This window comes from Mobula birostris, chromosome 12 (assembly GCF_030028105.1).
Source record: "Mobula birostris isolate sMobBir1 chromosome 12, sMobBir1.hap1, whole genome shotgun sequence".
Taxonomy (NCBI): domain Eukaryota; kingdom Metazoa; phylum Chordata; class Chondrichthyes; order Myliobatiformes; family Myliobatidae; genus Mobula; species Mobula birostris.
Window position 1 is genome coordinate 107,273,313 of NC_092381.1, and position 13,885 is coordinate 107,287,197.

The window sequence follows — 13,885 nt, forward strand, 5'->3', positions numbered from 1 at the left end:
CATGAGAGGGCACAGCTTTAAGGTGCTTGGAAGTAGGTACAGGGGAGATGTCAGTGGTAAGTTTTTTTTTTACGCAGAGAGTGGTGAGTACGTGGAATGGGCTGCGGCAATGGTGGTGGAGGCAGATATGATAGGGTCTTTTAAGAGATTCCTGTCAGGCAGATGGAGCTCAGAATAATAGAGGGCTCTGGGTAAAACCTAGGTAGTTCTAAGGTCAGGACATGTTTGGCACAGCTTTGTGGGCTGGAGGGTCTGTATTGTGCTGTAGGTTTTCTATGTTTTCAAATCCTTCCTGCCTTGATTAATCAAGAACCTAGAACCACTGCCTTAAATGTGGCATAGTGGTTAGCACAACACTGAACAGTACAGGCGACCCGGGTTCAATTCCTGCCACTGTCTATAAGGATCACACTCTTCCTGTGATCGCGTGGGTTCCCTCTGGTTATTCCAGTTTCTTCCCACAGTCCAAAGGTGTGCCATTTGGTGGGTTAATGGGCCATTGTAAATTGTCCCGTGATTAGGCTAGGATAGAATTGGGGGATTGCTGGGTGACACAGCTTGAAGAGCCTGTATCGTACTGTGTCTCAATAGATAAATGAACGACTTGTCTCCACAGCTGCCTGTTAAAGAGTTAAAGGGATTACAAGCGGAGACAGACAAGCTGAGTGACTGTGTGTGAGTATGAGCTGAGTAGTATTATACAGGAAATAATGTACACTTGTACGCCACAGTTAATCATACAGGAGAGTATATTTTTAATTGGTGAGAGCTTGTCAATGTTGAGAGGAAACTCGGTGCACAGGACATGTCACATGTACATGATACATGTGTCTTTCCACTGGTTTTCTCCCTCATCTCAAGCATATAGAGTTGGGTAAGTTTCCCCGGCTAGGCGGTATCTCATGGAGAGTTTGACATTCGCAAATTTCTACAGATGTGCGATGCATTCTAACTGGCTGCATCACCGTCTGGGGTGGGGCTACTGCTCAGGATCGAGGTTAGCTGCAGAGAGTTGTAAACATAGTCAGCTCCATCACGGGCACCGGCCTCCGTAGTATCCAGGACATCTCCGAGGAGCGATGCCTCAAAAAGGCAGCATCCGTCACCCAGAACATGCCCTGTTCTCAGGAGGAATCAGAATCGGGTTTACTAGCACCAGGATGCACTGTAAAGCTTGTCAACATAGACGCAGTAGTTCAATGTAGTACATAATACAGAAGAAGAAAAACTAATAATAAATAAATGGGTAAATCAACTGCCGTATATGTATATTGAACAGATTAAAAATCGTTGAAAATCAGAAATAATATGTATTAACAAAGTGAGTTAGTGTTCGCGAGTTCAATGTCTATTCAGAAATCAGATGGCCGAGGGGAAGAAGCTGCTCCTGAATCGCTGAGTGTGTGCCTTCAGGCTTCTGTACCTCCTTCCTGATGGTAACAGTGAGAAAAGGGCATGGCCTGGGTGCTGGAGGTCCTTAATAATGGACACTGCTTTTCTGAGACACTGCTCCTTGAAGATGTCCTGGGTACTTTGTAGACTAATACCCAAGATGGGGCTGACTAAATTTATGACCCTCTGCACTTCTCTTGGTCCCGTGGAGTAGCCCCCCCCCCATATCAGACAGTGATGCAGCTTGTCAGAACGCTGTCTGTGGTACATTTATAGTTTGAGTGTTTTTGTTGATGCACCAAATCTCTTCAAACTCCTAATGAAGTATAGTTAGCCCTCTATACCCTATCTGAACCATCCATGCACCTGTCCAAACTTCTCCTAAATGCTGAAATCAAACCAGCACCTGCCACTTTTGTGAGTCTGCTCTGCCATATAGTTACAAAAAAACCCATAAATAATATGTGGCTGTACAAAGCATTCACAAGATATAGGAGTAAAATTAGGCCATTTAGCCCATCAAGACTGCTGTGCCATTCCATCATGGCTGATTTATTATCCCTCTCAATCCCATTCTCCCAGCTTCTTCCTTTGACACCCTGACTGATCAAGAACCTTTAAACCTCCACCTCAAATCTACTAATGTCTTGGCCTCTACAGCCGTCTGTGCCAATCAGTTCCACAGATTCACCACTCTTTGGCTAAAGAAGTTCCCCCTCATCGCTGTTCTAAAGGGACAGCTGTCTATTTTGAGCCTGTGTGCTCTGGTCCAGGAGTCTCCCACTACAGGAAACATCCTCTCTCCGTCCACTCTATCTAAGCCTTTCAATATTTAGATTAGATTATGAGGACACGCAGTCCTCTTTTATTGTCATTTAGTAATACATGTATTAAGAAATGATACAATGTTTTTACAGAATGATATCACGGAAACACATGACAAACCGACTTAAGAACTAACAAAAACCACATAATTATAACATATAGTTACAACAGTGCAAAGCAATACCGTAATTTGATAAGAATAGACCATGGTACGGTAAAAATCTCAAAGTCTCTCGAAAGTCCCATCATCTCACACAGACGGTGAACCTCCAGCACCGCCAACTTGCCGATGCAGCATCCCGGAAGCATCCGACCACAGTCTGACTCTGAGTCCGTCTGAAAACTCCGAGCCTCCAACCAGCTCTCCGGCACCGAGCACCAACTCTGCCGAGCGCTTCAACCCCGGCCCCGGCAACAGGCAACAGGCAAAGCTGAGGATTTGGGGCCTTCGTCTCTGGAGATTCTCGATCGCGCAGTAGCAGCGGCAGTGAAGCGGGCATTTCAGAAGTTACTCCAGGTGTTCCTCTGTGCTTCTCACGGCTGTCTCCATCAAATCCGGATTGTGCATGACCCCTAGTTAACACATATGATATCATTCGGAATGGCCGCGCACGCTGCGTCATGCCACCATCTCCTCCCCCCTGGCAGAAGCCTATCAGCATTTGATAGGTTTCAATGAGATCCCCCCCCCACCTCGTTTTTCTAAACTCCAGTGAGTACAGGCCTAGAACCATCAAATGCTTCTCATACATTAACCGTTTCGTTCCCAGAATCATTCTTGTGAACTTTCTCTGGATCCTCTTCGATGCCAGCACAGCCTTTCTTAGATAAGTGGCCCAACACTGCTCACCATATTCCAGGTGTGGTCTGACCAATGCTTTACCAAGTGTCTACATTGCTTTTATAAAATCATAGAAAAGTACAGCACAGAAACAGGCTCTTTGGCCCATCTAGTCATGTCAAGCTATTTAAACTGCCTACTCCCATCGACCTGCGCCAGGACCATGGCCTCCTACACCCCTACCATTTAAGTACCTGTCCAGACTTCTCTCTTAAACATTGAAATCGAGCTTGCATGCGCCACTGGTGCTGGCAGCTCATTCCCACTCTCACCACCCTCTGAGTGAAGATGCTTCCCCTCATGTTCTCCTTGAACTTTTCACCTTTCACCCTTAACCCATGACCTCTCTGTGTAGTCCCACCCAACCTCAGTGGAAACAGCCTGCTTGCATTTACCCTTTCTATCCCCCTCATAACTTTGTATACCTCTATCAAATCTCCCCTCAATCTTCCAGTCCTCGTGAAATGGTAATTTTAACTATTAATTTTTGGGTAGCACCACTGGTTACAGATAAGTTACCAGTTGTTTTGAAACAAAGGGTAGCTAATTATCCATCACACAGAGAGAAGGTCTGAAGAAGGTTGATTGAGGGAAATTTTGAGTAAGCAAAAGTGTGCTGTGTTGATTTAGCTCAGAAGATGTGGTTTCAGCGTGTGGTTAGAGTTTGACTTTGATCAGAAGGTGTGGCAGATGAGCAAACAGTTGGACTGACTAAGCATCTACTTCCCAGTGGCTTGGTTAGTACAGCCTCTGCCAGTGAGCTGGGCCAGTGCGGCCTCTGCCCATCAGCTGGGTTAATACAGTGATCTGTGTTCACTCTGACCTCCAGTGCTGTGCACCTGGGGTTTGCATGTTCTTCCTGTGGATTTGTGGGTTTTCTCAGAGCTCAACTTTGTTTGCATGTCCCAAAGATCTGCACATTGCTCTGTTAATTGGCCTCTCTGAAGGTATACTGAGTGTGTAGTAGAATCTGAAGGGCTTCATCATCATCTTCATTATGTGCAGTGTTGTATGATACTTTTGATGCTGCCCAGAAGAAAGCAACGGCAAGCCACTTCTATAGAAAAATATGCCAATCATTGTCATAGACCATGATCGTCCTATACATACTTTTCTACAGAAGTTGCTTGCATTGCATTCTGGGCAGTGTCGTTGCAAGATGGGTGCCCCCCCCACCCCCACCCCCGGCCACTATTAAGAGATTGTCTGATTGGCGTCAGTGGTCACATAACTAGGACACTTGTGATATGCACCCTCTGCTCATACGACCATCCACCACCTGCGCCCATGGCTTCACATGACCCTGATTTGGTGTGGGGAGGGGTGTGGTCTAAGCAGGTGCTACACCTTGCCCAAGGGTGACCTGCAGGCTAGTGAAGGGAAGGAACACCTTACACCTCCTTTGGCAGAGAGGGATTGGGGAGAACAAAATAGTTGAAGGTAGGACTAGTGTAATGACACAAGACTGGAGATGCAACACACAAGCTGCTGGAGGAACTGAGTAGATTATTGCTTAGGATTCATGTAAGATAGACGCTTGACTGCTGGCCTGGAATCGATGGGTCAAAAGATGAGTTTCTCAGCTCTGTGACTAGACCATTAGAACAAAACAAGTCCTTGCTCTTCCCCCAGCGCCTTGTGTGACCTTGGGCTGTTGCAAAGTGGTTTGGAATTCAGTCGATAGCCTAAAGTTTGGTCATTGTGCACAGTGAGGGCAGGGAAATGAATTGGGGCTGGGCGTGATGGAATTTCTCAGAGAGCTGGCGTTCACTCAGTGGGTCATTGGACTCTCTCCTGCTTCGTGGTGATGTGAAACAAATAGCAGTGTGCTGATGACCAATTAACTCATTCCTCTGGGAACGTTGGGTGGAGATTATACATTTAATGTGGCCGCCATTAGCTGTACCTGTTAATGCAAAAATCTAATCAGCCGATCATGTGGCTGCAACTCGGTGCATAAAAGCATGCAGACATGGTCAAGAGGTTCAGTTATTGTTCAGACCAAACATCAGAATGGGGAACGAAATGTGATCTAATTGGCTTTGACTGCAGAGTGATTGTTGGTGCCAGACAGGGTGGTCTGAGTACCTCAGAAACTGCTGATCTCCTAGGATCTGCTCAACAGTCTCTAGAGATTATAGATAACGGTGCAAAGAACAAAAATGTATTCAGTGAGCAGCAGTTCTGTGGATGAAAACGCCTTGTTAATGAGAGAGGTCCAGGCACAGCTCAGAGAGCGGTGTGCTGCCTTCAGATCGCGGGATAAGATAGCTCTCAGGCCAGCAAGAGCTCTGCTTTCCCATGCCATCAGGATTATTCACAGAGAATATACAGCCATTTCTGTGACACGAGGCACATGTGGCAGGGTACTCAGTCCACTACAGACCACAAGTCCACCCTGCGTGTCAAGAATAATGGCGCTTCTCTTCCTGATGGGCTGAGTGTCTTTTATGCTCGGTTTGATGTACAGAACATTGTGCTGGTGAGAAAGACCCCCCCCCCCCCATTTTCTCCCCAAGGAGCAGACTCTCTGGCTGCAGCTGATGTGAGGAAGATCTTGGCCAGGGTCAACCCATGTAAATCTGCAGGGCCTGTTTGGGTACTGGCCCAGTTAACAGAGGTTCTAGCAAACATCTTCAACATCTCTCCCGAGCAGTCCTCTGACCCTTGGATCTTGGTGCCCAAGAGGGTGACATTATGGATCGCACACACCAGGATGCTGTTTATTGGCTTCAGCTAGATGTTTTTTTGATCATCCCTCAGAAGGTGGTGGGAAACTGTCCTTGTTGGATCTCACCACCCTTCCTTGTTACTGGATCCTGGACTACCTGACAGAAAAGCCACAGTCAATCCATGTTGGCAGAAAAATCTCCAGCCCCTTGAGTGAAGCTATCCCCCCTGGTTCAAGAACCTGATGGTTGAGGGGTAGTAAATGTTCCTGAACCTGATGGTGTGAGTCCTGATGCTCCTGTACCACCTTCCTGATGGCAGCAGTGAGAAGAGAATATGTCCTGAGCGGTGAGGATCTGAAGGGCATTGGTATTTTAATACCAGGCCGTGATGCAGCCAGTCAATATACACTTCACTACGTGTCTATAAAAGTCTGTCAAAGTTTTAGATGTCATGCTGAATCTTTACAAACATCTAAGAAAGCAGAGGCCCTGCTGTGCTTTTTTAGTAATGGCACTTGTGTGCAAGGCCCAGGAAAAACCCACTGAAATGATAACACTGAGGAATTTAATGTTGTTCTCCCTCTCCACTTCTGATCCCCCAGTGGACCTCTGGTTTCATCCTCCTGAAGACAATAATCAGCTGCTTGGTCTTGCTGACATTGAGAGGTTATCGTTGTCGTTGTGGCATCACTTGGCCAGGTTTTTAATCTCTCTCCTATATGCTGAATCATCACCATCTTTGATTTGGCCATCATCAAACTCGTATATGGTATTGGATCTGTACTTAGCCACACAGTCATAATTGTAAAGCAAGTAGAGCAGGGGGTGGGGGGGCTAAGCCCACAGCTTTATGGTGCTCCTGTGCTGATGGAGATCATGGAGGAGATGTTTTTGCCAATCTCAACTGACTGGGGTCAGCAAATGAAGAAATCGAGGACCCAATTGCACAAGGATGGGGGCTCCTAACCTTTTTTATGCCATGGACCAATACCATCAAGCAAGGGGTCCAAGGACCCCAGGTTAGGAATATCTGTATTAAGGCTAAGGTCCTGAGGCTTATTGATTAGTTTTGAGGGAATGATGGTATTGAAAGCCGAGCTGCAGACAGTGAAGAGCATCCTGATATATGCATCTTTGTTGTGCAGATTTTCTGGGGTTGAGCGAAGAGCCAATGTGTCGATGTTGTGCACCTTGGTCCAGAGGAACGTTGTTTCGTTTGGCGGTATACGTGTGTATGGTTGAATGACAATGAACTCAACTCGAACTTGACGTCAGAGGAGAATAGCCAGACTGATTCAAGCTGACAGGAAGGTGACAGTACCTCACATTACAACAATGGTGTGCAGAAGAGCATCTTGAACGCGTAGCACATCGAACTTACGGCAGCAGAAGGCCACCAGTGTACACTCGGAGGCCACTTTGTTAGGTACCAGATAAAGTGGCCATTGAGTGATATGAGCACTTTGAGGCTGATGTCTTTGGGTTCTGCCTGAGGGGCAGGGATATCTGTTATTTCCCTGTTGTCTGAGTGCAGTGTTCCTATGCAATTTTTTAATTGTTGGAAAGTGCAAGCCTGCTGGTGCTGGAATCTGGAGCTAAAAACGAACTGTTGGAGGAACTTGGCGAGCCAGGAGTTGGCGCTGGAAGCCTGGAGATCCCCCAGCACATCCTTGCTGATTGAATTTGATGCAAACCACGTATTTCATGGTAATATTTTGCTTTACATGCTGTGATGTTTTGTGGCTGCACCATGGTCATTTGGTTGCGTGTGTGTGTGTGTCTCTGCAAGAACTACACTGCCTTTATTTTTAAGGAACTGAATTTCAAATGGCAGCTATTTTAAGAGCAGGGAGATTTCCTGGTTTTGGGGAAACAGTGCTTAGTCTTCATCCACCAGCAGCATTGTTTACCTAGAATTTGGTTAAGTACAAATCTGATAATCTGGCTCAGACTCGTAAACACAGGTGCTGGAAATCCAGAGCAACTCACACAAACTTGGAGGAACTTAGCAGGTCAGGTATCTATGAAAATTAATAAACAGTTGATGTTTCAGGTTGAGACCTTCACTGGGACTGGAAAGGAAGAGGGGAGAAGCCAGAATAAGGTGGTGTGGCGGGGTGGGGGGAAGGGAGGGAGAGGATATGTGGCTGTGGTAGCGAGTTTGAGTGAGCAGTTGGTCGAAGAATCAGCAGCAGAAACCGCAGAGGGGGAGCCATGAGAGAGTGTCTCACTGAACTCGGCCGGCTTTCTTGCTTTGTGGCTTTGTGTTTGTCAGCTTCACGGTGATTTGCCCTGCTAAATGATGAACTGAGACCGATGCTATGGCCTTACTCTGTGCTATCGGATCTAAGAAGTCAATTGGTTTCAGAAAGTTGTTGCTCCCTTCTATTTGCAAGATTTGTTTTTTTTTTCTCTTTCATGGTGCGTTGGGTGTTGGTCTTTTTTTATTTGGGTTCTTCTGGGTTTCTTTGTTTTGTGGCTGCCTGTAAGCAGAAAATCTCAAGTTTGTACAATTTATACATTCTTTGATAATAAATGTACTTTGAATTCTTTGAACTCCTGTTGTGGAGGAGATTTAAACTTCAGGGTAGCCATACCTCAGGGAGACTGTAGTGGACTGAAGTGTCTCAACTCAAACTGTCAACAGTGGTTTCCCCTTCATAGATGCTGCCCGACCTGCTGAGTTCTTCCAGCATTTTGTGTCTGTTGCTGTGTTTTATTCCGGATCAGCCTGCTCTGCCAGTGCGCTGTGCCTAGGATCGCCAAGTTAAACTCAGCACTTTGTGTTGGAGTGACCAAAGAGTAGCAGATCAGAATCTGAAATCAGACCAGGGACAAGATGATAAGAGGCATGGGTTGAATGGACAGCCAGAGTCGTCTTCCCGGGGCAGAAAATGCTAATACGCGGGGGCATAATTAGAAGGTGATTGGAGGAAAGTATCGGGGAGGGAATGTCAGAGGTAGCTTTTTTTAAACACAGATTGGTCAGATCATAGTTAAAGTGTTGTGTCCAGTTCTGGTCGTCTCATTATAGGAAGGATGTGGAAGCTTTAGAGAGGGTGCAGAGGAGATTTACCAGGCTGCTGCCTGGATTAGAGAGCACGTCTTATGAGGATAAGTTGAGAGAGCAAAGACTTGTGTCTTTGGAGTGAAGGAGGATAAGAGGTGATTTGATAGAAATGTACAAGATGATAAGAAGCATGTATCAAGTGAACAGCCAGAGACTTCTTCCCAGGGTGGAAATGGATGCTATGAGGGGGCATAATTTTAAAGTATGGAGGATGCCAGAAGTAGGTTTTTATACACAGTGTTAGGTGCATGGAATGCTTGGCCAGAGGTGGTGGTAGGGGCAATTAAGAGACTCTTAGATAGGCACATGGATGATAGAAAAATGGAGGGCTATGTAAAAGAGAAGAGTTTGAGTAGGCTGAGTGGCCTGGTCTGTGCTGTAATGTTCTGTGTAATGAATCTACCCGAGTAGTGCTCACATAGCTACAAAATGTCAGCGAGGTGCCAGTGAACTGATGTAAACATTTCACTCTGTGAAGCAATCCTGCAGCTAACACTGACGTACAACTGGGAAACCCGTCTGTGAACAATGGTTATAGTCAAGTTTAATGTCATTTAACTATATACGTGTATCCAATGGAACAAGACAATGTTTCTCCAGACCACAGTGTAAAGCACAGTAGTACACATAACACACAATAACTTAGGAAAGTAAGGATAAAACTACCGATGAATCACACAAAGTAAAGTGCATAAATTAACTATTGTAAGGTACAGAACAGATTAACCAGTGACACTTGGAATGCGATGTGGCAGGGAGTTCAGAAATCTAATGGCCTGAGGGAAGAAGCTGTTTCTCATCCTGTCCGTTCTTGTCTTTATGCATCAGAGTCTCCTGCCTGATGGTAGAAAGTCAAAGACGACGCTGGATGGATGGGTGGGACCGTTGATAACACCAAGGGCCCTGCATATGCAGCTCTCCTGATAAATGTCCCTGATGGACAGTGGGGAGACCCCTATCATCCTCTCAGCCATTCTTACGGTCCTTTATAAGGAATTCCGGTCCGATGTTCTGCTGCTCCCAGACCAGATAGAGATGCATCTTGTCAGGACGCTCTGGATGGTGCTCGGTTAAAATTGGTGGGGGGGGGGGCGTGGTTGAGGGGGAGCCTCACTTGTCGAGGAAGCAGCTCATGTCCATGTGGAGTCCTTACGATGGGCTGGCAGCAAAAGATACAAATACTTCATTTGTGGTACCGAGAGCGCCAGTTCTGTTCAGGATACTCATTTGTATCGGGCACTGCTGGTTACTTTACCAGGTTCTCGCTCTGCCCAGTCTCCCTCTCGGAGTTTGGGATGTTCAACCGCAGGGGATGTCACAAGACAGCACTGGTGCTGAACACAAACACTCGGGCATAGTTTTCCAGCACGGGTCACAAGATGGTGATCTAGATTGATTTCATTGACTGATTCTCATTCATCCAGAACTGGGGTTGGGTCTGCAACTTCCCAAACTGCTGTCAACACTATCTCTCCTGCCCACAGGGCACACTTAATTTCTTCAATTAAGCAGAATAATTGTTACCAGATCCTCGCAATCATGCCACTGATTTTTCTGCTGGGTGGGTGGGTAGGTGTGTGTGTGTGTTTCTCCCTGGATATGTGGGCACTAGGTAAATAAAGCCTCGTTTTGTTGTATGAGGTTGTGAGGGAGAGGAGATGGTAGAAAGTAACAGCAATTAATCAGTCCAGACTTCAGCACACTTAGTCATAAGACCATAAGATACAGGAGCAGAATTAGGACATTTGGTCCATCGAGTCTGCTCTGCCATTTCAGCCATTTCATTGTGGCTGATCTACTTCTCTCTCAGCCTTCTCCCCGCATCTCTTCATGCCCTGACCAATCAAGAATCAATTAATCTCTTCATTAAATATACATAAAAATTTGACCTCCGCAGCTGCCTGTGGCAAAGAATTCCACAGATTCGCCACTGGCTAAAGAAATTCCTCCTCACCTCTGTTCGAAAAGGATGTCCATCAATTCTGAGGCTCTGCCCTCTGGTCATGGACTCTCTCACCGTAGGAAACATCCTCTCCACATCCACTCTATCGAAGCCTTTCAACGTTCGATAGATTTCAGTGAGGTCATTCTCCTGAATTCCGGTGGGTAGAGCCACCAAACAGTCTATCAGGACCTTTCAGTCAGTGGGTGGGAAACCTCCAGCATGGAGGACGCTTCGGGATCCAAAGGTCAATTCCCACACTAGGATAGAGCAGCGGTTAGCGGCTCACTGTAAGATCGGGGTTCATTTCCAGTCGCTGTCTGTAAGGAGTTTGTACGTTCTCCCTTGGCCCTGTGGGCTTCCTCTGAGTGTCCCAATTTCCTCCCACATCCCAAAGACTTGGGGTAAGTTGTGAGCATCCTATGTTGGCGCCAGAGGCATGGCAACACTTGTGGGTTGCTCAATCCTCGCAGAGTTGATTGGGCGCAAAAGATGAATTTCACTGTATTCTTCGATGTACGTGTGACAAATAAATCTGAAATGTAATCATTTCAATCTTTAATCAACCCTCTTCTGCTGGCTGAGATTCCAGAATTTGCAATGCACGATGAAGAGTCTCTGCCTGAGACCTCAACTGTTTATTCCCCTTCACAGATGCTGCCTGACCTGCTGAGTTCCTCTGAAATTTTGTGTGTGTGTTATTTTGGATTTCCAGCATCTGCAGAATCTCTTGTATTTATCCTTTGTGACACATTGTCGTCCTTGGTAGAGCTGTTACTGAAACAAGACTGGGTCTTTTTGGATGGCGAGCTCGGGTTACTAGGAGATCCTCATGGTGATGAAGGTGTGGGAAGCCACGTAAGGTGGAGAGTGTTATTGAGAGGGCATTCCCGTGTACGAACTGGATGCAGGTTCCTCTACTTCACGGCAGCAGCTACCGTTTCCAGGTATTGTTTTTACCAGCTGCAGCTCTGTGGAATTAAAGGGTGAAGCTCAGTTCATCTTTGGGTAATGAAAATCTGGTTGGGTAATGTTGTTTGATGACGGATGTCTGCTCTCCGTGTAGTCTGGTCTACACCACTCACGTGTAGTTGATTGTCTTGAGTTCTGGCCAGTTAAGGATGCTGTACTGTCAGAAACCTCCACATTCCCTACACAGAAAAATAAAGCAGCTGTCACAATGATGAACTGAACAACGAGGAGCCAGGATAGAAAACTGAGCTGTGTGTATCTTCTCAAACAAGCTTATTCTATGTGCACAGTGTGGAGGTTCTTTTTGCCGTTTGCGTGAAGAGGGGGTGTTTGGGGTTTTTGTTGCCTTGTGCCCGTGGGGAGGTTGGTGCTTTTCTCTCATCGTGGTGGTCTCTGGAGCGTATATACTGCACATTTACTTTGATAATAAATGTCTTTCAACCTTGGGGGAAGAAAAAGTCCATCTGCCTTGTACCCGCCTGCCCTTGTCTCTTCTCACCCTCCCATCACCATCTCTCTATTCCAGGGGTCCATGGCATAAAAAAAGGTCAGGAACCCCTGCTCTATTCAAAGTTCATAGTTCAAAATAAATTTATTATTGAAGTACATATATGTTGCCACATACAACCCTGAGATTTATTATTCAAAAACTACAGTCAAATTCATTGCTCGTGTCAAATCAGATCAGTGAGGGTTGTGCTGGGCCATGTTTCCGGTGCCAACAGCATGCTAACAACTTCCTAAATCTAACTGGTATACCTTTGAAATGTGGGAGGAAGCTGGAGTACCTGGAGGAAACTCTCGTGGTCACAGGGAGAACTTGTAGGCGGATTGAACCCTGATCTTTGTAAAGCATTGTCTAACTGCTAAATTACAGTTCCTCTCCTTCCTCAGTTTACCCAGCTTCCCATGAACCCTGTTCTTGCTGTTTGGTTTAGTTGCTGGCATGCCATGTTGGCGCTGGAAGCATGGCAACACTTGCAGGCTGCCCCAACACAATCCCCTCTTCGATTTGATGCAAACAACACGATTCAATTCCATCACCACCTTAAACAAACGACTTGTACCTACGTGTCAGTTCTTTATTTGGGGTATAGAACAATGAGCTTGTAAGTAGTCGAGTTAGGTGTAACAACATTGAAGTTGTGTAAGACGTTGGTGAGGCCTAATTGGGAATGTTGTGTGTAGTTCTCGTCACCTACCTACAAGAAAGATGTCAAGAAAATTGAAAGTCAAGATCATTATGTGCCATGTCGTGGACATGGACCATGATTGTCCTTGGCAGTTTTTTTCTACAGAAGCAGTTTGCCATTGTCTTCTGGGCAGTGTCTTTGCAAGATGGGTGACCCCAGCCATTATCAGTACTCTTCAGAGATTGTCTGCCTGGTGTCAGTGGTCACATAACCAGGACTTGTGATCTGCACCGGCTGCTCATACGACCATCCACCACCGGCTCCCATGGCTTCACGTGACCCTGATCGAGGCGGATGGAGCAAAGCGGGTACTACACCTTGCCCAAGGGTGACCTGCAGGCTAGCGGAGGGAGTGAGTCCCTTATACCTCCTTTGGTAGAGATTATCTCCGTCCTGCCACCCAGTTCAAAAAGTGTAGAGAAAATTTACAAGGGTGTTGTTGGGATTTGAAGATCTGAGTTGGAGGGAAAGGTGAATAGGTTATGACTTTATTCTGCAGAGGTCGCAGCAGAATCTGGACTATTTGGAAAAGTTCAAAGTAAATTTACTATCAAAGTTCATGTATGTCACCATATACCACCCTGAGAAATGCAGGCAAGCATGAGGTGTTACACTTTGGGAGACCACCCAGGGTAGGTCTTGCACACGGAGCGTTTTGAGGCACTGAGGACTGTGCAGTAGAGCAAGAGGGGGTCTGGGAATACAGATATATAGTTTGTTGAAAATAGGCTAGGGAGAGTTTTTGGCACAATGACCTTCATAATTCAAAGTATTGAGTTCAGGGGTTGGGATGTAATGCTGAAGTTGTATAAGATGTTGGTGGAGCCTCATTTCAGAATCAGAGTCAGGTTTACTATCACCAGCATGTGTCGTGAAATTTGTTAACTTAGAGTATTTGTTAATTTGCAGTATTGTGTCCAATTCTGGTCACTCATTTGCAAGAAAGACATCAATAAGATTGAAAGAGTGAAGAGAACA

The 13,885-nt window shown here is 46.1% G+C and overlaps 1 protein-coding gene across 11 annotated transcripts in view; it reads left to right on the forward strand.

Annotated features, from left to right (window-relative positions):
• Window positions 1-13,885, forward strand: part of LOC140206167 (BRD4-interacting chromatin-remodeling complex-associated protein-like) — a 177,252-nt gene that overhangs the window by 46,116 nt on the left and 117,251 nt on the right. The window contains exon 2 of one of the 11 annotated variants that reach the window (XM_072274420.1): window positions 617-675. The exons of 9 other annotated variants lie outside the window; for them this stretch is intronic. The gene's annotated coding sequence lies outside the window, so the exon portion shown is untranslated. Of the gene's footprint in view, window positions 1-616; window positions 676-13,885 lie in introns of those variants that run through there. One more of the 11 variants, XM_072274418.1, reaches the window with a different exon arrangement.